General features: G+C 36.8%; 1 long non-coding RNA gene across 1 annotated transcript; it reads left to right on the top strand.

The window, feature by feature from the left end:
• On the top strand, nt 1–27,410 carry LOC150038664 (uncharacterized). Its single transcript, XR_016524751.1, has 3 exons — nt 1–88; nt 22,134–23,706; nt 26,839–27,410. It is a non-coding gene; the product is annotated as an uncharacterized LOC150038664 (long non-coding RNA).
• The last annotated feature ends 268 nt before the right edge of the window (nt 27,411–27,678 follow it).

The following is a 27,678-nucleotide window of genomic DNA, read 5'->3' as shown; positions in this document are numbered from 1 at the left end:
AGGTTTCCAGGTAGGGGTGCGACGTTTTCATCGACTTAAGTACCCCAACCCTAACCAGAACCAGCCTTAAACAAAAGGTCCCTTATAGGTACATTTGTTACATATTTAATCTTTTATTAGAATCAATTTAATCCTACTAATCCGATTTAAAAGATTAAACTTAGAATTCTAATCTTATTAGAAATGTGATTTTAGATTTATCTCAATCAAATTTTAAAACACTTTTAAAAAATGATTAAAGCCTGGTGTGCATGCAACTCTTTATTATTGATTTTAATTCTAATTTCATTAATTATAACTTTTATAAAAAATGAAGCAATTAAAACCATTCAACATTACTAGCTAGACATACATAAGTTATTTATAACACTTATAAATGAACCTAAGGTAGTGTCATGCTTCTTGCAATATTCATTCATTACTAATATATAACTTTTGTATAAATAATAATGAGCTAAGTTGTAGCATACATTCCATGCCAACATACAACCTTATATTATAACATTTATAATATAAATGATGCATGGATATGCTATAATGCATATATATATTATCACTCTTATATTATATGATGCATGAACATGCTTAATGTAATTTAAACATGCATAGTAATATATTATAATACTTATAATATAAAATGATGCATGAAAAAAAATATGCATAACCTATGGTGGGTTTTAAAAACTATATGACATATATAATAAACATACATCAAATGCATATTTAAATAAAGTTGATGGACCGGGATAGTATATCTCAAAACCGGAAAAGAAGAGGCTAATCTATTACAAAATTTTGAGTCCTTCGTTTCGAAATAGGTGAACCGGGTCTTGAACCGCTCGCCTTGAAGCCTTGCAGCTTGATTGTGTAGCAATCCTTCTGATCGTCGAGCAACGAGCGTCAAGTATAAACAATCGTGTAGCAATGATCGCACAACTTTGGACTATGCAATGAGCATGAAAGTCCACGTCATCGTGCAACGTGCGTCGAGTAGCGCATACCATGCGATCGTGTAGCTAACGACTATGTATAGTTTACATGTATAGCACCGAGTATCATATACTATGCGATCATGTAACTAATGACTATACGATGAGCATGATAGTCTACATGATCGTTTAGCACACATGCCTTGCATCGAGTGTCAAATACCGCACGATCGTTTACCCCCAGTGCCTACACAATCATGCAACTAACGCAACACGATCGAGTAGAGAACTCTACACGATCGTGTAGCATTAGCCATGCGATCGTGTAGCTAATGACTATGCGATGAGCATGATAGTCTACACAATCGTGTAGCATGCACCGAGAATCGTATACTATGCGATCATGTAGCTAATGACTATGCGATGAGTATGATAGTCTACACGATCGTTTAGCACGCATGCCTTGCGTTAAGTATCAGATACCACATGCTCGTTTACCCCCGAGCGCCTACGCAATCATGCAGCCAACGCAACCTGGCTTTGGAATTTGGAATCAGAACTACAACCTGGCTTTGATACCAATTGAAGGAACTTGTTTTACAGAGAACCTATGAGCGAAAGCGGGTAATCCAATTCTCGTTTCGATTGAAACAAACATTTACAGTAAAATAGTCCATCATAACATAAATTATAGCATGCTTTCTAATAAGAAAAAAAGTTTAGAGATTATACCTTTCAAGAACACTTCTTCATGTATATCCCTCGAACAAACTCGAACACTTCAAATAGAAACAGAACTTCTTGAACAGCAACCAAACTCGAACCAAAAAGGAGGATGCTACCACTTGGCGACGGGGTGAGAACCCAGGAGTGCTGGGCTCTAGCTATATTGGTTGGGAGGGAGTTTGTGACATTGGAGGAGGAAGACGATTGAAGGAAGAAACACACTATCGCATAGCAAAGTTTGCTTCAATCGTGTAGGCGATGAGGCTATCGAATAGTCTCTGAGTTAATCATGTAGTCTTGACTCAAGTCGTGTAACCGTTCTTTTTGGAAAAAGTAAAATCATATTTTATTTATCCCAATAGCCAAAATATCACTTTCGCGTTTTCACCCGCCGGAAAGTTCGCGCACAAAAATTGGGTCCCGGGGCAACCCCGTTGAGCCCGATAGCCATTTAAGACATCAAATAAGCCCCGTTCGCAAAACTGTCTAGCGCATGGCTTTTTTTCATCGTTCTTAACCCTTGGGTCTGTTTTCGCGTTTTCGCCCACTGGAAAGTTCGGGGACAAAAATTGGTCCACGGAGCAGCCCCAAATGAGCTCCATTCGCAAAACCGTCTGGCACACGACGCTTTTTCATCGTTCTTAACCCCTAGGCACACAAAAATTGGGCCCTGAGGCAGCCCCACCGGGCTCGATAACCATTTGGGGATCCAAATGAGCTTCGTTCACAAAACCGTCTAGCAAACAGTTTTCTTTCATCGTTTTTAACCCCTGGGTCTGTTTTCGCGTTCTAGCCTGCCGGAAAATACGGGCACAAAAATTGGGCCCTAGGGCAGCCCCGCCAAGCCCGATAGCTATTTGGGACGTCGAATGAGCTTCATTCGCAAAACTGTCTGGCGCATGACTTTTTTTCATCGTTTTTAACCCCTGGGTCCATTTTTGTATTTCCGCCCGGTAGAAAGTTTGCGCATAAAAATTGGACCTCGTGGCAACCCCACCGGGCCCGATAGCCATTTAGAGAACCAAAGGAGCTCCATTTGCAAAACAGTCTGGCACACGGCTTTTTTTCATCATTTTTAACCCCTTGTTTCGTTTTCGTGTTTTCGCCCAGTGAAAAGTTTGCACACAAAAATTGGGTCCCAGGGCAGCACCACCAGGCCTGATAGCCATATGGGGCACCAAATGAGCTCCATTTGCAAAACTGTTTGGCGCACGACTTTTTATTATCGTTCTTAACCCCTGTGTCCGTTTTCACGTTTTCGCCTGCCAGAAAGTTCACGCACAGAAATTGGGCCCTAGGACAGCCCCGCCGAGACGATAACCATTTCGGGAATCGAATGAGCTCTGTTCACAAAACCGTCTAGCGCACGAATTTTTCTCATCGTTCTTAACCCTTGGGTCTGTTTTCGCGTTTTCTCCCGCCGGAAAGTTCAAGCACAAAAATTAGGCTCCAGGGCAGCCCCGTCGAGCCCGATAGCCATTTGGGGCACTAATGAGCTCCATTCGTAAAACCGTCTGCACGCACGACTTTTTTTTAATCATTCTTAACCCCTGGGTCCGTAGCTCTGCCTTGTTGTGATAGGGGGGTGAGAGGAATTTCTTCAGAAATGTCATAGGGCTCCGTCCTGGCCATCAGACGTCCCTTTTCCTTTGACCATTTTCAGCCGCCAGAACGTTCGTGCACAAAAATTAGGTCCTGGGCAGCCCTGCCGGTCCTGACAGCCATTTGGGGTACGAAATGAGCTCTCGTTTGCAAAACTGTCTGCGCATACGCGCCGGAAAGTTCGCGCACTAAAATTTGGCCTTAAGGCTACCCCGCCAGGCCCGATAGCCAATTTTGAGTACCAAATGAGCTTTGTTCGCAAAACCGTCTACGCGCACGACTTTTTTCATCGTTCTTAACTCCTGGGTCTGTTTTCGCATTTTTGCCCGCCGGAAATTTTGCACACAAAAATTAGGCCCGGGGTATCCCCGCCAGGCTCGATAACCGTTTGGGGCACCAAATGAGTTCTGTTCATAAAACCATCTGTTTGCACGAATTTTTTTCAATGTTCTTAACCCCTGGGTCCGTTTAAGCGTTTTCGATCGCTGGAAAGTACATGCACAAAAATTGGGCCCCAGGGCAACCTCGTCGGGCCCGATAGTCGTTTGGGGCACCAAATGAGCTCCGTTCGCAAAACCGTCTGCGCGCACGTCTTTTTTTCATCGTTTTTAACCCTTGGACCTGTTTTTGCATTGTCTCCCGCCGGAAAGTTCTCGGACATAAATTGGGCTTCGGGGCAATCCTGCCGGGCCCGATTGCCGTTTAGGGCTCCAAATGAGCTCTATTCAGAAACCGTCTGCACGAATGGCTTTCTTTCATCATTTTTAACCCTTGGGTCTATTTTCGCGTTATCACCAGCTGGAAAGTTCGCGCACAAAAATTGGGCCTCGGGGTAGCCGCGCCGCACCGATAGCCGTTTGGGGAAATAATATGAGCTCTATTCGCAAAATCGTCTATGCGCACTACTTTTTTTCATCGTTCTTAACACTTGGGTCCGTTTTCGTGATTTCACCCGCCAGAAAGTTTGTGCATAAAAATTGGGCCCGGGGCATCCCTGCCGGACCCGATAGCCGTTTGGGGCACAAAATGAGTTCCGTTCGAAAAATCGTCATTTCGTACGACTTTTTTTCGTTGTTCTTAACCCTGGATTCGTTTTCGCGTTTTCGGCCACCGGAAAGTTCGCACATAAAAATTGGGCCCCGCGGGGCCCGATAGCTGTTTAGGACACCAAATGAGCTCCGTTTGCAAAACCATCTACGCGCACAACTTTTGTTCATCGTTCTTAACCCCTGGGTCTGATTTTACGTTTTCACCCGTTGGAAAGTTCGCGCACAAAAATTGAGCTCCGAGACAGCCCCGCCGGGCCTGATAACATTTGGGGCACCAAATGAACTTCTTCGCAAACTGGTTTGCGCGCACGATTTTTTTCCATCATTTTTAACCCTTGGGTCAATTTTCGTGTTTTCGCCCATCAGAAAGTTTGCACACAAAAATTGGGCCCCGTGGCAGCCCCACCGGGCCCGATAGCCATTTGGGGCACCAGATGAGCTCCGTTCGAAAGGCCGTCAGCACGCACGACTTTTTGTCATCGTTCTTAACCCCTGGGTCCGTTTTCACGTTTTCGCCCGCCGAAAGTTTGCGCACAAAAATTGGGCCCCGGGGTAGCCCCGTCGGGCCTGATAGTCATTTGGGGCACCAAATGAGCTCTGTCCATAAAACCGTCTTCGCGCACGACTTTTTTGCATCGTTCTTAACGTCTGGGCCCGTTTCTTCCTGGTGGAAAGTTCACGCGTAAAAATTGTGCCCCTATGGCAGCCTCGTCGGCCCGATAGCCATTTGGGGCACCATATAAACTCTGTATTCAAAACCGTTTGCGTGCACAGGTTTTTTTTCATCGTTCTTAACCCCTTGGTTAGTTTTTGCATTTTTGCCCGTCGGAAAGTTCGTGGGCAAAAATTAGGCCCCGGGGCAGCCTCGCCGGGCTCGATAGTCATTTTGGGCACCAAATGAGCTCCATTCGCAAAACTATACGCGCGCACGGGTTTTTTTATCGTTTTTAACCCTGGGTTCGTTTTCGCATTTTCGCCCGCCGGAAAGTTCGCGCACTAAAATTGGGCCCTAGGGCAGCCTCACTGGGCCCAATAGCCATTTAGGGCACGAAATGAGCTCCGTTCACAAAATCGTATGCGCGCATGGCTTTTTTGCATCGTTCTTAACCCTTGGGTTCGTTTTCGCGTTTTCATCCGTCAGAATGTTTGTGCACAAAAATTGGGCCCTAGGCAGCCCTGTTGGTCTTGATAGCCGTTTTGGGAACCAAATGAGCTCTGTTCAAAAAATTGTCTGCGCGCACGACTATTTTTCATCATTCTTAACCCCTGGGTTCGTTTTCGCGTTTTCGCCCGTTGGAAAGTTCGTGTACAAAAATTGGGCCCGGGTAGCCCCGCCGGGGCCGATAGCCATTTGGGGAACGAAATAAGCTCCTGTTCGAAAAACTATCTACGCAGACGGGTTTTTTTCATCTTTCTTAACCCCTGGGCCCGTTTTCGAATTTTCAACCGCCGGAAAGTTCCAGCATAAAAATTGGTCCCCAGGGCAACCCCGCGGGGCCCGATAACCCTTCGGCATACCAAATGAGCTCCATTCGCAAAACCATCAGTGCGCACGACTTTTTTTCATTGTTCTTAACCCCTGGGTCCGTTTTCACATTTTCGCCCCACCTGGAAGTTCGCGCACAAAAATTAGGCCCAGGGCAGCTCTACCGGGCTCGATAGCCATTTGGAGCATGAAATGAGCTCCGTTCGCAAAACCGTCTGCCGCACGACTTTTTTTCATCGTTCTTAACCTCTGTGTCTATTTTCACATTTTTGCCCTCTTGAAAGTTTGCGCACAAAAATTGGTCCCCGGGGTGGCCCCAAGGCAGCCCGCTGGGCCCGATAGGTATTTGGGGCACCAAATGAGCTTTATTCTCAAAACCGTATGAACAAAGAATATAAAATTTTGAATCCCTTTCTTTCATTGGATCTATAATCTTGATTCCTCTACTGCAAATCAAGTGAACACCACCAAAATGGTTTTTCCAATATTCTCCTTGGACTAGTGAGGTAGAAGTAGGTGGGATCTTTAAAGGAAATTTTCTATGGTGAAAAAATCTAAAAAAGCCAGAAGCCAAGAGAGAAAAATTATGCATATCACTTTTTCTTCTGTGATGTAGAAACTAACTAGAGAGAAGGAGGTCGGGAGAAGATTTCTCTCTCAGTCCCATTTAACTCCCCACGTTGGGGAGTTAGTTACAACAAGTTTATTTAAATTTATTTAACCAATGAATTAAATCAATTTTAATTTATTTAATTAAATAACAATAAATTTTTTTAATTTATTAAATAAATAAAATAATTATTCATTAATAAAATTAATCATCAATAATTAAATATCTCATATTTAAGTAGATATGCATTAGAATCATATTCTAATACAACCCTCTCTCATAGCCTATAGTTTTAATTCAATTAATCTAATTTAATCAAATCAAATTAAATAAACAATTAATTAATTCTCCAATTAATTAATCATTAAATTAGATAACACATATTTAATTTAACCTTATGATCGAATCATATTTAATTATGTTTTCTCTCATACTACCTATAGTTTAATGTGCATCTAATACACATTAATTTTAACATATACTTTTAATATGAATTCTATTCATATTAAATTTAATATTTGAACTTCTTCAAATATTTAATCATAAATTAATTTTTGCATCGAATTCAAAATAAATTTATATTATACAATTTACTTAAAATATAAACTCTATATTATAATGTATCACCATACATTATATTCTTTCCCTTAGTAAATTTGAACATTTCAAATTACTTTAATTACCTCAATACCAGTGGAACCTAATGGACCTACAGATTATAACCTCCAACGACATGAGATTAATTGGCTAAACTCATTAACCAAGTTAATCAATATTCATTAACTGTGGGTACACTCCACTATAGACCCACAGTTGAACTCTTATCACTGTAGATATATTTCTGTGTACATGGATATTAACCAATGACAGCAAGTTAATCATTCACGAGTGTTTGTACACCAGCTGGGTCAAATTACCATTTTACCTCTTATTTACTAATGTATCCTTAAGTACTAGTGATCTTCTAATGAACAACTTGTTTATGGTTCAACAATTAAATAGAAACCCTCTCAAGCCAATGAGAGGGTCGCGCCCTTTGTTCAAATTTCAGAGACACCACTTAAGGGAATATCATCTACTTACCCTAAAGTCAGGAAGAAGCGAATTCCATCTTGTGAAATTATGTTCTCAGTTCCCCACTTGGTTTTGTCCCCAAAATGGTAGGCTTATTGAGTTGGCGAACTGGCCACTCTCACCCATACAAATCAAAGGACAATCCCTCATGAATAGGAGTCCATAATCTACTCAAAATTGGGACTAAGCTTCCTAAGTCAGCCTAGTGAAATATAAACCTAACTAGTCAATGGAGTTACATTTAAAGGTCACTATTTCATAGTCCGGTCTTATGCAAACTCATTGTATATGATACCCCTACTCACATGTTTCCTATAAGAATTTGTTGGGTCATTGCATTTGTATCAAATACAAAATGGGTCTTATCCATAGTGTCACTAGGATAAGATACCCAACCTTAACCATATACTATTGGCCCTTTTAGGCTGTATCTTGAACATTGATCCCCATATGTCTCCACATACAGTTCAAGACTCGTACAACAGTCTAGGATGTTAGTTTATTGGATTAGGACTATTTAGGCAAGATAAATACAAGATAAATAATAACTATTTATTATAAGAAATATTAATGACACTTTATTAATGATTGGTCAAATGTTACATTTACTATCTACGAGTTTTAGAGCATAAAACTTAACAAACTTCCACTTGAACTAAAACTCTAATTAGTAGGATGTATATATACAATAAATAATCCAAAGCTGGAAATGTCAAATGTATAATGCATATCACATGAAAAGTAAATATACAAATACAATAAACTAGGGCATCCTTATACCCATTACACATCTCCCACTTACCTTAGATTATATTATATGCATATCTCACAGGCTTGGACTCTCTAGATGACTCTCAAACACTTTAGCCAAGAGAGCCTTCGTAAATAGATATATGATCATGAGTATGTGTTAGTACTGAATGTTTTAGGGCAACTAAGTCATAAAGAGATAAGAATGTGCCTTGGAATATACGAATAGCTCAATACTGAAGGACTAAAAGAGAAGGTATCGGAGCTTAGTCTTAGATATGAGATTAGTATGAATAGCTCAATACTGAAAGTCTAAATGAGAAGGTACTGAAGCTCAGTCCTAAATACGACTTCAACATGGATAGCTCAGTACTGAAGGACTAAATGAGAAGGTACTGAAGCTCATGAAGGAAATCTAAACATGGCAATCCATTGAGCGAAAGCGGATCGTTCCAAATTTCATTGTTAAAGAACTCAAACAATTACAGTCTAAACAGAAATGATTATGCATATACTATAAATTACAACATGCTTCTTATAGATGAACAAACAAGGGATAGAGTACACAAACCTTTGAAGAACCTTTCTTCAAGTATCCCTCGATCGTTCAGCAACTAGTTCAACAACACGAACTTGAACGCAACGATTAGAACTTGATCTCAACGAACGACTGGATGAACCTCGATCACAATCGACTTCAACTCGATCCTCGAGCCTCAAATGGAACTAGAACACTACCACAAGAGTTATCTTGGTATTCTCGGTGTGAGAATCCAGGAGTTGTGGGCTATATGTGACTTTGGATAGAGGAATGAATGAGGTAGACGATTGAGTAAGTGGGAGATAGACTATTATATAGACTAGATACTCGATCATTTAGTAAGAAGAAGCCTATCATATAGACTTGCTACTCAATCATGTAGTATCGATATCATATAGTAAACTCGATATACAATCGTTTATTCTATGAGATATTATTGTTTAGTAAAACACTTTTACTCGATAGTCTTTTCTTTTGTGAAACAATACAATGAATCATCATCTGATTTTGGAAAACCATTTTCCTTTTATTTCACAGTTACCATAACTGTGTGTAACCTCCCACTGAAGTTGGTTATTAAAGAAAAAAAATAATTATCATAGAATTAATATATTATAAATAAATATGATAACCAACTTATCATATTATATTTATAACCTATAGTTTTACTATTTCATCATATGAAACATATAAACCATAGTTCTTTTTCTATATTATGATATCTAATACATCATATCAATTATATCACATATAATTTAATTAATTTAATTATATCACATATAATTAAATTTTCTCTTGTTAATTTGAACACTTCAAATTAACAAAAAATCTAATTCTCAACTTAAACCCATTAAGCTACCAAGGAGACCTTATGGACCTGTAGCTTAAAGCTCCAATAGTACGTGAATAATTGACTAAACTCTTTAATCACGAGATCCACTATCCGTTAGCTGTTGGCCACTCCACTAAAGACCGACAGTTGAACTCTTCGCACTACAAATATATTTTTGTGTCCATTGGATATAACCAATCAACAGAGCAATGACCCTTTACAAATAACTTGTAAGTACAGTTTGGCCAATTTACCGTTTTTCCCCTATAGTTGCATTTAACTTCTTAGGTACCACTGATTCCTCTAATGAACAATAAGCCATAGTCCTACTATGACTGAGTCCTCTCTTCCCAAGAGAGGGTGTGGCCACTATGTTCAAGACCCGGAATTAGCTCTTAAGGGAGCAATTTATCTACTTACCCCTACTTCGAGGAAGGAGTGAATTTTGTCTTATGTAGTTAAGTTCTCAGCTTCCCAATCAGACGAATACCCAAACTGGTAGGCTTGTTGAGTTAGAAATCTGACCACTCTTACCCATACAAATCAAAGGACCGCCCTCATGAGCAGGAGTTCCCAACTCACTCAGGATTAAAGGTCATGTCACCTATGGTCACACTAGATAAATGTAAGTCTCAATTATGAATAACGTTATATAAAGAGACTAATCATCTTGTGGTCCAGTCTTATACAAACTCTTTGTATAGGATACCCTCGTTCACATGTCTCCATATGAATGGTCATGATCAAACCATTTGTAGCACTTTACTTGTAACATCTACAAAGCGGACCGTATCCGTAGTGTCACCAGGATAAGGTATCCCTTCTTTATCCTTATACTACAGACCAGTTAGGTTATTACTTAAGGCATGATCCATTTGTATGTCTCCACATACATGCTTAAGTTACATAAAATAACCTGGGATCTTAGTTTATTGGATTGAGTGAATGATTATAAAATAACACTTATTTCATTAATAACAATATGTTTACAGATTGTTTACAAACTACGAGACTATCAGGAGAATTAGGACATTAATCCCAATAACTCAGTCTTAAATATGAACAGTATAGTACTAAAGAACTAGATGCGAAGGTATTGGGCTAAGTCTAGATATGAGTTCTGATGATAGGATCCAATCTACATGCACGTATGAGAGATAAGACTAGTAGAAAGGTGATCGATATAGGAGACACACCTTAACCTGCATATGTTATGAGGAAAGCTAGGTGGAAGGTAGTGGAGAAAGGCGACACACCTTAACCCAGAGTAGCATGGAGAGTTGGACAAAAGGGTTCCTTCTCCCAGCTAAGTAGTAATGCAGTTAAGTAAAGTAGAGAGTTTGACAAGAGGGTTCACTTTCAGGAAAGAGGCCAAGTGTTGGGAGTTAAGCAAGAGGGCCACTCTCAACATGAGGAATAGTTCATTTATGTTATAATGTTTAATGTGAATGTTGTTTACCTAAGTTTATGTTTCCAATTAAAGCTTTCATTTTTACTATCAGTTTTATGTATGATACCTTTGTTTTAAATGTTAGTCTCTCACTGGGCTTCTAGCTCATGTTTTCAAAATGTTCCTTCCCCCCTCCTCCCCCCAGGTAGCGGTCACTTCCCAGAAGACATCTCTGTTTCTGCTCTACCACTCAAAGACACAGGTTGAAGAAATTCATGACTCTGTAATTATTAGTACACATATGTCTGTCATATGGGGACTTAGTGTTGTATGTTGGGCTCACTAAGTTGTAATGTACATAAGTGTATGTATGAACAATGTTCAAAACCCTGTAATTTAAATGTGTTAAGTTTCGAGTTAACTCTTTAGTATGTTGATAAAATGTATGTATACCAGGGTTTAGGACAGATTGAACAAGTTAGTTAGGCAGTAAATACCAGAAAATGGATTGGTAATTGCTGCCGCCACATTTTCTTTTAGGGTAAGAGAGTAATCTGGGGCGGAGTGTGACACATTTCTAAACTAAGTAAATCATATTTACCTTATTTTTCTTTGCGAGGTATTTAAGGTCGTTCTTATTCCAATGTCCATCTTACATTGTAGTGAAAGTACCAACCCTTGTCAGCCAACTTGGCCTTTCCCTTGCCTTTTACAACAGTAGTAGGAGCCTTCTCTTTATCTCCCTTCTTCTATTGAATATTCTTCGAAGTAGAAGATTGAGGAACAGACTTAGTTCTAGAGGATGAACCCTTATGGAACTTTCTTTTGGATTGGGCAACGTTGCCTGTCCTTCAACCGATCCCTTATTTTTTTGTAAAAGTCTAGTAAGTCTGTAGCTTATTAAGGAGACTGGTCAGGTTATATTGGATCTTGTTCATCATCGCATTGCTATGAAATTATAGGAAAGTCTTCGGAAGAGATTCCATGATGAACACAACCTGACTGTGCTCGTCTATGACCGCTCCATCTGCCTTTGCTACGTTAAATTGAACCATCATGTCCAGGACATATTTTCGAACAAATGTACCTTATTTCCTGTGACAGTTGTAAATATATTGGAGGGCATTATGGTGGAGCTAATAGGACGGTTGTCCAAACATCTTCTTGAGAGATTCCATAATCTCTATCGCAGTTTCCATGACCTCATGCTTCTTGGGCAGAACTTCAAATAAGCTTGCCATGATGTGGAATGGGCCTTTTCGTTGGCCTTTATTCACCGGTCATAAGCATCCTTCGTAGCCTGGGATACAATCCTCCGTTAAGACGAACCATAGATCGTCAACAACAAGAATCATATTCAAGTTAGACTTCCACATAGAGTAATTATGGTCGACAAGTTTTTCATTTTTAAGTACTACAATTATTGAGGAAAACATTGCTGAAAATTAAAAACAAACATTGACCGTATTCGTTATCTTTGCCTTAACCACTTACACAAGCAAACAATTGCAAACTATCCAATCAATTTAGCAAAAATAAGCAATCATAGAACCCTAATAAACTATTGATTTAGTTTTTGTAACGATGCTTCAGGGGTTTAGAGCAACAACCATCGAAAGGTGATCAGTCATGCCTCCTCTGAAATGAGACAGCTCTTGGCTAATTCTAATATCATAATAACAAAAATTCCTACAGACATTAGCCACCATTGTTCGGTTAAGGATTAGTTAACTTTTAACTCATCCCCATAACTATAACTCTCCCACTTTCAGATCCTAGAGGTACCACCAACAGACTACCATTAAGAAAGAAAAATATTGGTAATTAACCTAAGTGACCCTATCATTTTCAGGAGTTCACCATGTTTTGAATCCTATGATCAAGCCCTCCGAAGGGATGGTTTCTCCAGGATAACACGTAGGCGGATCATGGAAATCTCAAGGTGTGACCTGGGGGTGGAGACCGATGGATACGTTGATACACGCTCCGCTCCCACTTACTATAGACATATTTCCCATTCACCTTGTTATTGACCCATGCAAACACTTTCTGAAGAGAGGCCGCACCCAAGGCAACATGAAGCCAAGCATGGATCTCATGTTATGAACGTACAGGGACATAGAAGCAAAACTTGATATAAATATCTTGTTTTATACTTTTCCTCCCACTAAAGTGTCCTACCATATTTTAGGGTTATTTAACTTAGATAGATCTGGCTAAGCCAATCTATCTACCGAACTAATCCTCTTAATTAACCTAGTGACATTGTATGCTAACATTAAACTATGATCAATTTAACTCAAGTTCTAAGTAGTTCCCATGTAGGAGGTGTTCCATAAATCATCAACTTAAATACCTCCAGCCTAGACAGAACTTAACCGATAGAGTTCCCTTATAATCATAATAATGTTTTTCCTACTTAGTTCATTAAAACTATTGTAATATTAAGTAAGAAATAATTCTAATCCTATTAGAATTAAAGTGATCTTAGGTCTAATTAATTTTAAACAAGTTAAAATTAATTGATTTATCCTATGGTCCTATGTTTACATGTAATTCTTGATTATAGATTGACGATTTCTAATAATTAATTTTTAAAACTAGTTTCAAATTTTAATGATTAGCCCTATATTCATGCTTTTTATGGTTTAGTTTAATTAAAAAAACATATTCTAATTAAATAATTAAACCATAAATAATGCACTGCACGATGATGGTATAACAAGGCATTCTTACAAAAGCTTCATTTGGGAAGGAGAAAGCTCAGGCCGCTCATAGATCTTCAAGCTCTATTACTTAGTGTGAGCTGCGAAATCATAACCTGCTTTTGCCAGCAGCTTGTAAGCCTTAGGGTCGAACCCATCTTTCATCTGTTTCAGGCATATTTACTTTCATCAGGTTTACCTTTGGTTTATAAATTTCTTGTTTCATTATCTTTCTGAGCAGTGTAACAAAATTCTCCTTTAAGATTTCAATATCATCGACCCTCGATCCCTTCGAGCATTCCACAAATGGAGACTTGCCCATCTCACTTCTCGACAAAGAAACATAACATAAGATTAGAAGGCTTGAAGCTTTTTCGTCTTTTAAAATCGTAATCTTTGTAATGCTGGTGGACGCCTCACTCTCTTTAGAGTTAGAGACAGCTGCCTTGTCGCTTGATTATTTCCTTGCATCTGCTTGTGATCTTAGCCAAGATCTTAGCCTCGTTCACTTTCATCCTTTACTAAAAGGGTCTCCATAGGCATTGCTTCATCGACACCATCATTCTCCAAGTAAAACTTCGCGTCTGTGAAGTAAGACTCAACTTTTGAGAATGGATTGGAGTCTGTTTCAACTTTCTTAATTCCATTTTGATAAAACTTGAATCCTAGGTGTAGTATTGAAGACATCACTCTATTTTCGTGAATCCAATGACGACCCAACAACAACTTATATGCACTCTGAACTGGAACAATGTGTGTCCCTTCAGATTATAGATGATAAGTTCTAAGCGTATGATGCCTACCGTGCTTTGGCTGCCTCGGTTGAAGTCCTGAATTACCAACTTACTATTTGATAGTTCTTCCATCAAGATTCCTAATTGCTTCATAGTTATCTTAGGCAATATATTGACAGTTAATCCATTATCGATGAGAATTTAACCAACCTCCATTCTCGAATGTATCCTAAGACATACAATGACCTATTATGAAGTTTTGATCCCAATAGTATATCTTCATCTGAGAAACCTATAAATGTACAGCAAGAGGCGCATGTGCGCGTTATAGAGGTCAGAGCATTAGATGCATTTGAATCTAACAATGCATCGATGAGAATCGTCTTAGTCTCCAGAGGAAGTGACAACAAGTTATTTATGTTTAACGATAAAATTCATTAATTCTCCCACCGTCTCCAATGAACTCAAAGGAGTATCCTCACTTTTTGTTGTGTTGGCAGCATGACACGCAATGACTTTTAGTGCTTTATTCGAACTGTCGTTGTAAAAGTTCTCTGAAAGGAAATCTACTAGTGTCACTTGTTGCCTAGGTCCAGAAAAGTTCTCATCTTCTTCCTCAACAAATTGAAGGGTTTGGAATACCTTGAAGTGGAAGCAATTGACTGTTATTGTGCTCCATTTTTGTTTTACATAACATTATAATTCAGAGGGACGAAAACTTTGATAAACATAATTAATTCTAAGCATGCTTTTCCCTACTGAGATTGTTATAGAGAGGAATTAGAGAATTGGAAACTTACCCTTAAAGAACCAAAGCCTTCACGTATCCTCTCCATAATCAAGAATGATCACAAACTATCACCTTCTCCCAAACTCGAACACCAGAAAGACAACAATCCAAAATAGTAAATGATGCTCCAAATTGAACACCACCACAAGATCTTCTAAGTTATTCTCAAGGTGAAAATCACATAGAGTTATGTGGGCCTGCGTTTTAATTTTATGAAAGGGATGGAGAGAGTTTTGTTGAGAGAAATTCCACACATATACAGAGAGATCTTGCTTCAATTTTTAGGGCAAGGAAGAAAAAAACCCACTTGATCCTTTTATCTCGTGTTACATGTAGAATAGAAAAAAATGGGAGTTTAGGGAAGTTGTTTAAATAACTCCCTCCCCATTTTTTTAATTTAATATATATATTAATCAATTTAATATATATCATATTAAACTATATGTTATATCACATGTAACATATATCCTACGATTTATATTATATCATATATAATATAACCCATAGTTTATTTTTCTCTTATTTAACTTATAGTATTAATATGAATCATATTCATATTAATTTTAAATTCATATAATTAATATTTGAATCATATTTAAATATTTATTTCTCTCATTAAAACTTTATATTATAATATATCATATACATTATCTTAATTATATCTTATATAATTACTTCCCTTCAATTAATTTGAACAATTCAAATCAATCCAAAATTAATTGATTCTTATTAATCCTTATTGAGCTAATAAGAGGATCTTATGGATGTATAGATTGAAGCTCCAATGATACTTGATTAATTAATTAAACTTTTTAATTAAATTAATCAACCTTCATTCAATGTCAATTAGTCCACTAAAGATCGACTATTGCACTATTTGAACTATAGATATAGTTATGCTTCTATTGGATATAACCAATCAATAGTGCGTTGACCCTTCACATATTGCTTGTAAGTACATGGTCATTGATATGATTCATGTTAATTGGCTATATGGGTCTTTAAGGGTCATATAGTCAATTACTTGGCTAATTGATATAATTCATGTTAATTGGCTATAGGGGTCTTTAAGGGTCTTTCCTTATTGGATTATGGAATGTTGAATTTTCAAGTAATTGTTCAAGAACGTGATAGAATTAAACCTAGTAACAAGATTTCCCAAGAATCTTTTTCTATCAACCAACTTTCTTTAAAAAAAAATAGTAAGTTGAGTTATAAATTGTTTTCATCTTCATTCTAGTTAGTTTTCTTTTTTTAGTTTCTCTACAAACAAAACCCCCCTAAGTTGATATCTTTTTTAATTCAAAGGTTATTCTCAACCAATTAATAGAGGTTCCCTTTTGGATCAACCTCCTACTACCACTTTAACTACGTATTAGTGTTCGAGCATTATAATTTCATTTTCTTAGGTAAGATAGGATTAATGACATTCATTTTGCACCAATCAAATTGGCACCATTTCCGAGGAACCATGCAATTGGCCTTTTAGAATCTTTGAATTCCTTTTTTTAAGAAAAGGAAATAAAACAAAAAATATTTAGTTTGATTAAACTTTCCTTTTGTGCATGACCCACTCCTCTCAGAGTGTGCTTTGTGATTTTGTTGTAGATATCGACCATGAGGAGAGGAAACTACAAGGAAAGAACAAAAAGAGAAGAAGGAGAATTTGAAGAATCGAGTCAAGAAGAGGAACCAATACAAACAAATACTATAGGTGAAGAAATGGAGCAAACGTTAAGAGAGCTTGCCGAACTGGATTACACTCAACAACCGTTATGTATAGTATATCCGGAAACTACGGTACCTTTTGAATTGAAACCTAGTTTAGTTCAGATGAGGACCCACATAAACACATGAAAGAATTCCATTTGGTATGTGATGGTATGCGCCCACATGGGTAACACAAGAACAACTTAATCTTAGGGTCCTTCCTTTTTCCTTGAAGGATGTGGCCAAATATTGGTTGTACTACTTTCAAACGAGATTGATTACCACGTGGAATGGTCTTAAGAAAAAGTTTTTAGAAATTTTTTTCCCTACATCTAAGGCTAATAATATTAGAAGAAAAAATATATGGTATAAAGCAATTGGTAAAAGAGTCCCTATATGAAAGGTATAAGGAACTTTGTGCTTTCTTTCCCCATCATCAATTTTCTAACCAATACCTTATCTAGTATTTCTATTTAGGATTGCTTCTATCTGAAAGGAGCAATATTGATGCGGCCGTCAGTGGAGCTCTAGCTAACAAAATGCCCACTAAAGCTAGTGAGCTAATATCAACCATGGAGGATAATTCACAGAATTTTGGATCAAGGACTCTTGAATATGATGATGTTCAAGCTAAAGAGGTTAGTGAGTTAAGAACTCAAGTATCTAATCTAGTTTCCTTTTTTATTCAGATTGCTCAAGGAGGTGTCACACCCCCTCCCAGCTTTAAAAAGCTGTAAGAAGATGTGATTGCAGCAGTTACCAACCCTTTCTCTGACACTTACTACCTACTAACTTGTTTCACCTCTCTTAGAACCCTGAAATGCATATATACTCAACCATATACTTAATACAATAACATTCATTAACAGAGTTCTACATTACTCTTCATTAATAGAACTCATATACTTTATAAAATCAATCAGCCTAACACACTCAACTAGTCCCTACATTACATAATACATGTGTACTACTTTATACATAAACCACACTTGGACTTTCTAACAATTTGGTCTTGAGTGGCAAAGCAACAGTAGAGTCGTCTTCTGGGGATGACTGCTACCTGTGGAGAAAATATTTAAACAAGGTGAGCTAGAAGCCCAGTGAGTGACTAACATTTGAAACGTAAAAGACATACATATCAAACATGCTTAACAAAGAAATCATGAACTGAAATCCATAGCTGAAAACTGAGAATCTAGTAAAGCAAGTATTTACATAAAACTTCTCTACACTTAACCAAACATAACATAGGCATAAGCTCTGGGAGGCCTTTAAGCCTTGACTTCCACATTAAACATCTTTATAGGAGAGCAAATTCTCTAGTCCAACTGAACTAAAACTTGGTTGGGAGAGAGACCCTCTGGCCAATCTTTCACTATAACCTTAGTCAAGGTGTGTCACTTCTGACCATTATTTATGTCTTTGACTGTAACTCATCGAACAACTTCCATAAAAATTGAAGCATAAAACATATAACATTCTGTGAATACTTCCTGAATTTTAGTTGAGAACGAGCATTCATCGCTTAAGCTCCCAACGTCTGTATCAAGCCAAGAGACCCATACTTCGGCCTTAAGTTACTGAAATATGGCCTAGGAGACCCATACTTCGGCCTCTCTATCAAAACTTTCTACGTCCTCATGGAGTTACTGAGTACCGTCAACACCTTAGGCAGTTCCTAAACATCTTCCATGCTTTCAGTATTCGGCTTACTAAAAGCATATCATGATTTTAAAATCATATATATTATGAATCTTTCATAACATAGCGTTTAGCTTAGCATTTGTAGAAACTTAGCTATAGTCTTTAGAACGCATGCTTCAACATAGAATACTTAATTTGAAATAAGACTAACATATCACCTTGGCATGCGATAAAACAAGTACATACTTAAGGAAAATGCTAAGCAATCTCATGAAACTTAGTTGCTGGAAAACATATAAACTTATCATCAATTAGCATTGGAATTGCATGGTTTATCATTCTTCATAGTTCTTGCTAATACGAAACCAACTCAATGCACCGCATTCTTTATTAACAAGTTTTACTGAAAATTGAGTTCATTTCCTGGGTTGTGGCTCCTCTGTCCATCACCTTCCCAATTCCATTTGCCCTATGTGTACGTGGCTAGGATCCTATCATTAACCATCTCTAAGCTCGATTACCACTTCGAGGTATTGAGTTAAAGATAATTTACTAGGAGTTCTTCACATAAACATCACACTTAGCTTTGTCTTGTAGAATTCTTTCCCTAATAGCATGCGATAACTATTCAGCCTTTGTCTAGGGCCACATACTTCATAAGCACTAGGCATTAATCACTTGGGAACATCATGCCTGAACCATACCTACCCATACTTTATAAATTATTAATCTATCAAGAATTCGTAAATATTAGTAAAGTAAATAGCTTGGCAAATGTTTGAGGCTGGCTATCAATAAGTAACTTTCATTAAAGCATGACTTGTTAAATCATTCATAAACATTTGTAAACATTAGAGTCACTCACAGTCTTCGAGAAATACTTTTAAGATTGATGAGCTTCTCCTACTAATGTCAACATTGTGAACATATCAATATACTTTAGTTACTGGCCGTGGTCTCCCTTTTAAACTCACTTTCAGAATTAAGCTCATATTAATCCTATCGCATAAGGCTTTCCAAATTCAATTTCTAACATAAATAACTAGAATTCTAGAACTTATCTGAAGGAAAGTACTTCTACAAACTTTCTTAGAATTAGGTTAACAACATTACTTCAAAATTTTAGCCTAAAAACTTTCATGATTTGTTTTGGAGCTTCAAATCTTCACCATCGGCTCTCAAACAAACAGTTGTCGGCTCATATAACGATTTCTAGGTTTAAATTTCAAAATATGTAACTCAAACCCCAGAGCTTATCTTGCAAAAGTTCCTTCTACAAACTTACTCATAAAAGTGATAACAATATTACCTTAAATTTTCAGCTTGAAATTCCATGTGGTTCGGCCTGGATCTTAATTTCTTCGTCAACGGCTTAGATTCACACGAAAACAGAACCCATCGTTTCTTCCTTCATTCTTCGGCCTTCTTTCGATGAGGCTTCCTTTCAATGGCTCAGGTTCAGAAACTAGACTCCTAGAGAGCTTTCCAACAGTACCAAGATCGCTTGATTTGCCTGAAGGAATCGTCCAAAACGAGCTCTTGAAGTTCCCTATTTCCTTTTTATACCACTACTCAAACTTCTGCATGAAATCTCCTTGAGCCACCTCAATTACTATTATCTTAAGGGATAAGATTAATCCAATTGTCCAATTTACTTAGGGTTTAAAGTAGAATACTTTGTACAAAACTTGATACTCGAAGAAAAACTTAATGGTCGATGGGGATACTCGATGCACGATCCTTCCTTTAACATACATACTCGATGCACGATCCTTCCTCGATCACACATACTCGATGCCTGCCTTGTGCTTACTCGATGCTCAGCCACCTTTTTCACAACCAGCACTTGGCCAAAATTTCTTTTTGCAAGGCTAGCTTGTTAAGCACCCGAGAGCCAAGTTTCTCATACTTAACATTTCCCTCTTCATTTCTTTATCCTTTACCTAATTCCCTACAATTCCACATTAACTTTTAATAACATAATAGTAATATCAGCCTTAAACTTTTGTAACATCCAGTCCTTTCCTTAAACACACTTAAGTAAGGTAATTAAAACTCGGGTTTTACAGGAGAACTCCCCAATATTTAAACGTGTGGAGCATGTGGTGTGGTTGGACATGTTTCTGAAGCTTGCCGGCAAGGTCAACCTCAAGTGAATGCAATAGGAGGTTTCTAAAGGAAGTATGATCCCCACAGGCAAACTTATAACCAATGGTGGCGAGATCATCCCAATTTCAAATGGGATCTAAAAGGAAATACGCGAGCTAAACTCGATCTTCTTCAAGCTCCTCAGGTATGTATCTCGAGGATATAGTGAAATCCCTTGCTGACCACTCTTTGAAATTTCAATAGGAACTCCACCATTTGCAAAAGGACAACATACAACTTCAATAAGACACAAAATCTTTTCAACAAAAGACTAGACAAGGCTTCTCAAAATTGGGCACACAAATCAAGCAACTTGCAACTGTGGTAAGCAAGCTTGAGAGTAAATCATCTGGAAAGCTCCTCGCTCAACCGAAACATGCAAATGTAAGTGCAATCACTCTCAGAAGCGGTAAGGAAATCCCCTCATCCTCTCAATATGTAAACCCGGTTCAATCTTCTTCTAGGAAGCAAAAAAAGTTAATGAAAAAACAAGAGAGCAAGGTAAGTGAACCAAAAGAGACTCCTATTTTTCCCGAGGTATGATATTACTCTCCTCCTAAAGTAGAGTCGTATGTACCTAAAGCACCATTCTCTAGTAGATTAGCAAGACCTAAGGTAGAAGATACCGACCTAAAGCTTGTTGAGATTTTAAAAAAGGTACAAATTAACATCCTGCGAAATTGTTAAAAGAATTGTGTACTAAGAAAAGAAAAGGGAAGGAAGAGAAGAGAGTAACTGTTAGAAAGAATGTCTCTGTTTTATTAAAAAAAAAAAAAAAAAAAGATATGCCCTAAAAATGTAGAGATCCGGGAATGTTTACCTTGCCATGCAAAATAAGAGATAGAATTATCGCTCATGGTATGCTAGATTTAGGTCCTTCAATAAACGTCATGCTTTTCATGTTTATGAATACCTTAAATTGAATAGCCAACAAAAAACGAATGTTTGCATACAACTAGCCGATAGGTCATACATACAACTTCTAGGCATAATAGAAGATGTTTTTTTTAGAGTTGGAGAATTAATCTTTCCAGTCGATTTTTACATTTTGAAAATGGATGAACCATATTCTACTTCTTCTTCTAATATTTTACTTGGTAGACCCTTCATGAAAACTACAAAAACTAGAATTGATGTAGATAAGGGGTCTTTATCAGTAGAATTTGATGGAGAGGTAAAATCCTTCAACATTTATGATGCCATGAAATTTTCAGAGGAGTATTTGTCTCTTTGTTCCATAGATACATGCGACATGTTTGATGAATTATTGTTTTCTATTAATGAAAAATTGGATTGTTTGGTTGCCTCTCCATTGATCTTGATGACAATGAGTCTTCGATTGACTCTTTCTTTACTTCAAATGATTTTGAATTGAATGATAATTATTCTAATAATGATGTTGTGGAATCTCAGGTATAGGGGTTGAGCTTAAGCCATTCCCTTCTCACATCAAATATGTTTTCTTCGGAGAAGAGAAAGCCTTTCCTGTGATCATATCTAGAGAACTCACATCTTCTCAAGAATGCTCACTAGTAGAAACATTGAAGGACCACAAAAAAGCAAACGGTTGGACTTTGGATGATATCAAAGGGATAAACCCTTCCCTTTGCATGCACAGAATTTCCCTAAAGGATGGAGCCATGGCAACCGTTCAACCACAAAGAAGACTAAATCCAACCATGAAAGAAAATGTTCACAAGGAAAACCTCAAGCTATTTGAAGCCAAAATAATATACCCAGTCAGCCAATGGGTAAGTCTAATACACGTGGTACCGAAGAAAATCGGGATGACCATTGTGAAAAATGATAAAGGTGAGATGATTCCAATAAGAGTGCAAAACGGTTGGAGAATGTGTATAGACTTCAGAAAACTCAACGAGGTAACAAAAGAAGATCACTTTCCTATATCTTTTATTGACCAAATGGTTGAACGGCTAGTCGGGAAGCCATATTTTTGTATTCTTGACGATTTTTCTAGATTTTATCAAATACAATTAGCATAGGAAGATCAAGAAAAGACCACTTTTACTTACATTTATAATACATATGCATTTAGGAGAATGCCATTTGGGCTATGTAATGCCCTTCAACGATGCATGATGAGCATTTCTTTGACTACTTAGAAGAGTGAATAGAAATTTTCATGGATGACTTCCTTGTGTATAGTAATTCTTTCAAAGATTGTTTGCACAATTTGAGTTTGATTTTGAAAAGATGCATAGAAACAAATTTGATTTTGAATTATGAAAAATGTCACTTCATGGCTTCTCACGTGATAGTTTTAGGACATCTTGTATCTTCTAAAGGCATAGAAGTTAATAAAGAAAAAATAAATGTCATAGCTAACCTACCCTATCCTAAAAACGTTAGGGAAGTGCGCTCTTTTCTTGGTAGTGCAGGGTTCTACAGGAGGTTCATTAAGGACTTTTCAAAAATTGCACTCCCTTTGTCAAGCCTACTTCAAAAAGATGCCACATTTGGTTTCAAGAAGGAATGCAAGGAAGCCTTTGACACACTCAAAGAGAAGTTGACATCAACCCCAATCGAACCACCCCGATGAGACTTACCATTTGAGATCATGTGCAATGCTAGCAACCTAGCAGTAGACAGTATTAGGACAAAAAGTTGACAAGAAGTGCCATGTGATCTGTTTCGCATCTAGAATGCTTAATTCATCTCAAATCAATTATTCGACCACAGAAAAAGAATTTCTTTCTATTATTTTTGCTTTGGTAAATTTAGATCTTACATTCTTGGTTTTTCAATAATTGTTTTCACTGGCCACACTACTCGTAGGTACCTCATGATGAAGAAAGAATCAAAGCCCATACTTGTTAGATGGATCCTTCTTTTGCAAGAGTTCAACTTGACTATCAAAGACAAAAAAGGATCTGAGAATTCAATTTCCAACCATCTAAGTCCAATCATGCAAGAAAAAAAGTTAATTCCAATTACAAAAGACTTTTTTTATGAACACCTTTTTAAGGTAACTACCGTCCTACCATGGTATACTGATATGGTAAATTGCCTTATTACGGGTAAGTTTCCCTTTAACATGTCTTCATCTAGAAGGTCTAAACTAAAAAATGAATCTAAATACTTTGTATGGGATCCTCCTTATCTATGAAAATTTTGCTCAAATCAAATCATTAGGAGATGTGTCCCTAACGAAGATTTTGAGTCTGTTTTGTCATTTTGTCATGAACATGCATGTGGAGGTCATTTTTTTCCAAAACGAACTGCTAGAAAAATTTTAGATTTAGGACTATTTTGGAATTCACTTTTTTCGATGCATATTGCAGGTCTTGTAAAAAGTGTCAAAAATCTGGATATTTGCCTAAAAGAAATTAAATGTCTCTCGATTCCATCATTGTTTGTGAAATATTTGACATGTGGGGATTAGATTTCATGGGTCCATTTCTTTCTTCGTTTGGTTATCTGTACATTTTGCTTGGAGTAGATTATGTTTCCAAGCAGGTCGAGGCAATCCCCATTAGAACAAATGATTCTTCTATTATTTCAAAATTCCTAAAAGATAACATCTTTTCTAGATTTGGAATTCCTAGGGCCATCATAAGTGTCCAAGGAACTCATTTTTGCAATAGGACCACAAGAAATTATTGAGGAAATATAGAGTTTACCACCGTGTTGCAACCCCATATCATCCTCAAACAAATGGCCAAGCGAAAATTTCAAATAGAGAAGTGAAAAACATTTTAGAAAAGACAGCAAACCTGAAAAGAAAAGATTGGAGTTCTAAACTTAATGATGCGCTTTGGCTTACAGAACCACTTTTAAGATGCCCATAGGAACAATCCCTACATAATTGTATATGGCAAGGCATGCCTTCTTCCAAAAGAGGTTGAACACAAAGCGTATTAGGCAGTAAAACAATGTAATTTGAATGGAGCCTAAGCCAGAAAGGAAAGACTCCTACAGTTACAACAATTAGAAGAATTAAGACAAGATGCTTATGAAAATTCAAAAATTTATATAGAGAAAACCAAAATTTTTCATGACAAAGGCTTAATAAGAAAAGACTTCTTGGACAAAAAGTTTGCCTCACAATTCTAGAGTACAATTGATGCCTAGAAAACTCAAGTTCAAGTGGCTAGGTCCTTTTGAAATTACTAATGTATTCTCCTATGGCGCAGTCAAAATAAAAAGCCTTGAAATAGGAAAAATCTTTAAGGTGAACGGGCACATACTCAAAATTTACAATGAAAGACATGTAAACCAAGTCCAATTTGGACTTGTGTTTGACTAGTCCCTCATATATATAATACCCCTCTTCACCAATGTCGAGCAAACGACGCTCAAAATTTATAAAGATAGGACAAATTTTCTTCTTTCCTTTTCATTTTTCTTTTATCTTTCTTTCTTACTTTTGCATATTTTTTATTAATAAAAAGAATAATTGATTCTTTTTCTTTTCTTTTTAAGTTAATAAAAATAAAAATAAAAGAAGGAAGCTCTCAAGGAAAAAAGAAACAAAAGCAAAGAATTCTCTCTCAAGCAAATAAATGATTAACCACAAAAACCAAGGAAGTTTCTCTCTACGTCCCTTACTTTTTGTTTCTTGAACTCATTTGCTTATTCTAAATATTGAGGACAATGTTTCATCTTGAAATTGAGGGTGAGAAACATTGCATGTTTTTGGTATTCTTTTTAGGATTCTTTGATTAGCTTTAAAAATGAGCCTTACTCAAAATTTTTGCACATAAATTCATGTCTGGAACCCTTGAGCATCTGAGCTCGGGTTAATAGATTGTTGATTAGTTGACTGATTACATAGATTTTGTGACTTTAATCTGACATATCTGAATAAAATTGAGGCTCTAATTCATCTTGTTAGCATAATTTTGATTCTTTGAAAAATATGACTATTGAATTCTTTATGCTTCAAAAGACCATTTTTACCTTGAATGAAATAAATTCACGAATGACTAAATGCATGAAAACACATAAATTAATCTCATTCACTTTGTTCTATACATCATTTGTTTTATACAATTTCTCGATTTTTATCAATGAAATTTTGATGACGCACTCTTTCAAGTAAGGATACAAACAAAATTTTAGATCTAAAATTTTCTAACAAAATTTTAACACTTATCTTTCAAAATAAACTTTCTTTATCTTTTAGTTTCATAAAAAAATCGAATACTTAGCTTTTTACATTTATTTTGAATCTTAAAAATCTTAAAAACATCATATCTACTTAATTTTCTTTGTTATCCCGATAGGAAAATATTTGGTCTAAGAACAACCATCTTGTTAGAGTAGCAAGTCTAAACAAAGAGGAACAAAAAGGGCCTAGTGATTAAAAAAAAAGTTGCTAGCATAAAAAAATAATAAAGCGAGCTTGTCAAATTAACATAACCTTCACTAATGTGTATGCGTGCGCATGGATAGAGGTGAAAAAAGCTACCTTCACCGTGTCTAGTCTGGGCCCGCAAAAAAAGAGCGATAGGTTCCCGACGGTGTGAGTGTAAAAGCTATCCCTCTAGGTAAAAGAAATGCTAATTACATTTTATGTGCATGAGTTTAAAAAGGCACACGTGTATTAGAATTGCCTCTCTCCAATGCAAGTTAGGTATATCTTAAACCGATAACGGGACTAGTGTAGGGCGAAGAGGAATTGAGAGTTGGATGCCTCCTTTCTATTAGTTTTGGCCTTTAAGTAAACAAAAACATGGTAGTCTTTTCTTTTTATGACTTTGCAAGAAAAATACTTTTTTCTTTTCAAAATAAGCTTCAACTTTTTGTTAGTAAAACTTTAAATTTCTAAATGCTTGCTTATATCCTTACTTCCTTGATCATTGAGAAAAGAGATGAGAATCAATTCATTGTGTATGACACTTGAATATATAGACCATTTGAATGTGTAGATGAAAATGTGCCAACTTGTATAAACCAATTTTGAATAAATGAATGAAACTTTAAATAAACAATCAAACAATTCATATTTTGCTTGAATGTAAGCATACTTTAATTCTCAACTTGTTCGGACGACCAAGAACTAAGTTGGAGGTATTTTGATAGGTCTTAAGAGCTATGTTTTGTATACGAATTCTCTCAATTTTACTTCAATTCTTTGTTTAAAATGTCTTGATAGGTAAATTCCAATCCCGACACAAATGGAGTTATTCGAAGAAGTTGGAGCTAAATCGGCTAAACGGCACCAAAGAATCACTTAAGAAAAAGAATCAAGACAAATTACCTCTTTGCCCTTCAAAAAGAATAAGTCAACACACTTCAGCATTGCTCGGAGTATCGCAACGCTCCCTACAACACTAAGCTCAAAATTAGCTCGACGCTAGAAAACAAAGTGCACCATTTTTCTATAAAATAGGGTAGTGTCGCAACGCTCTACACAACGTTGCAATGCTCCAAAAGTTGACGAAAAAATAAAAACTTGTGTGCGCGCCTGTGCAACGCAACGTTGGGACTTCTTCAGAGCAGCATTGCAATGCTAGGACCTTCTTCAGAACAAGAAGGCTTCAGTTCAAACTTCAACTAGGAAGAGAAAACTCATTAAGTTTGTTGATACAGAGAGCTTAGATTGAAACTAGAGAGAAAATTTCACAAATTTTTTCTTGTATGGAGAGATTTCTTGCAAAATTGACAATTTCCTAGTGAATTGCTTCATGGATTTCATCATATCTTCAAAGATTTCTTTCAAGACTTCTTAATCCCATGGCTAGATAATTCTATTTCTTGGGAAATCTTAATTCTAGGTTTAATTTCTTGAGTTCTTTTGTATATTTTCTTGAATTGTCAGAACTCTTGAATGCTCTTGGGCTGAATTTGAATGGAAATTTATGGAGGATAATTGACGCTTTGATTCTATTGACTTCTTGAATGTAATTCTTGCTTGGCACTATTACAAAATGGTGAGATAAGTTACAAAAATTAAGTTTTCTTGTGTTAATTAGGACTTTTTCCAAATTTAACT

This window comes from Benincasa hispida, chromosome 1, assembly GCF_027475165.1.
Source record: "Benincasa hispida cultivar pf3 chromosome 1, pf3_genome.v1.1, whole genome shotgun sequence".
Taxonomy (NCBI): domain Eukaryota; kingdom Viridiplantae; phylum Streptophyta; class Magnoliopsida; order Cucurbitales; family Cucurbitaceae; genus Benincasa; species Benincasa hispida.
Note: the sequence above shows the minus strand (reverse complement) of the source record. Positions and strands in the feature narration are given on the sequence as shown.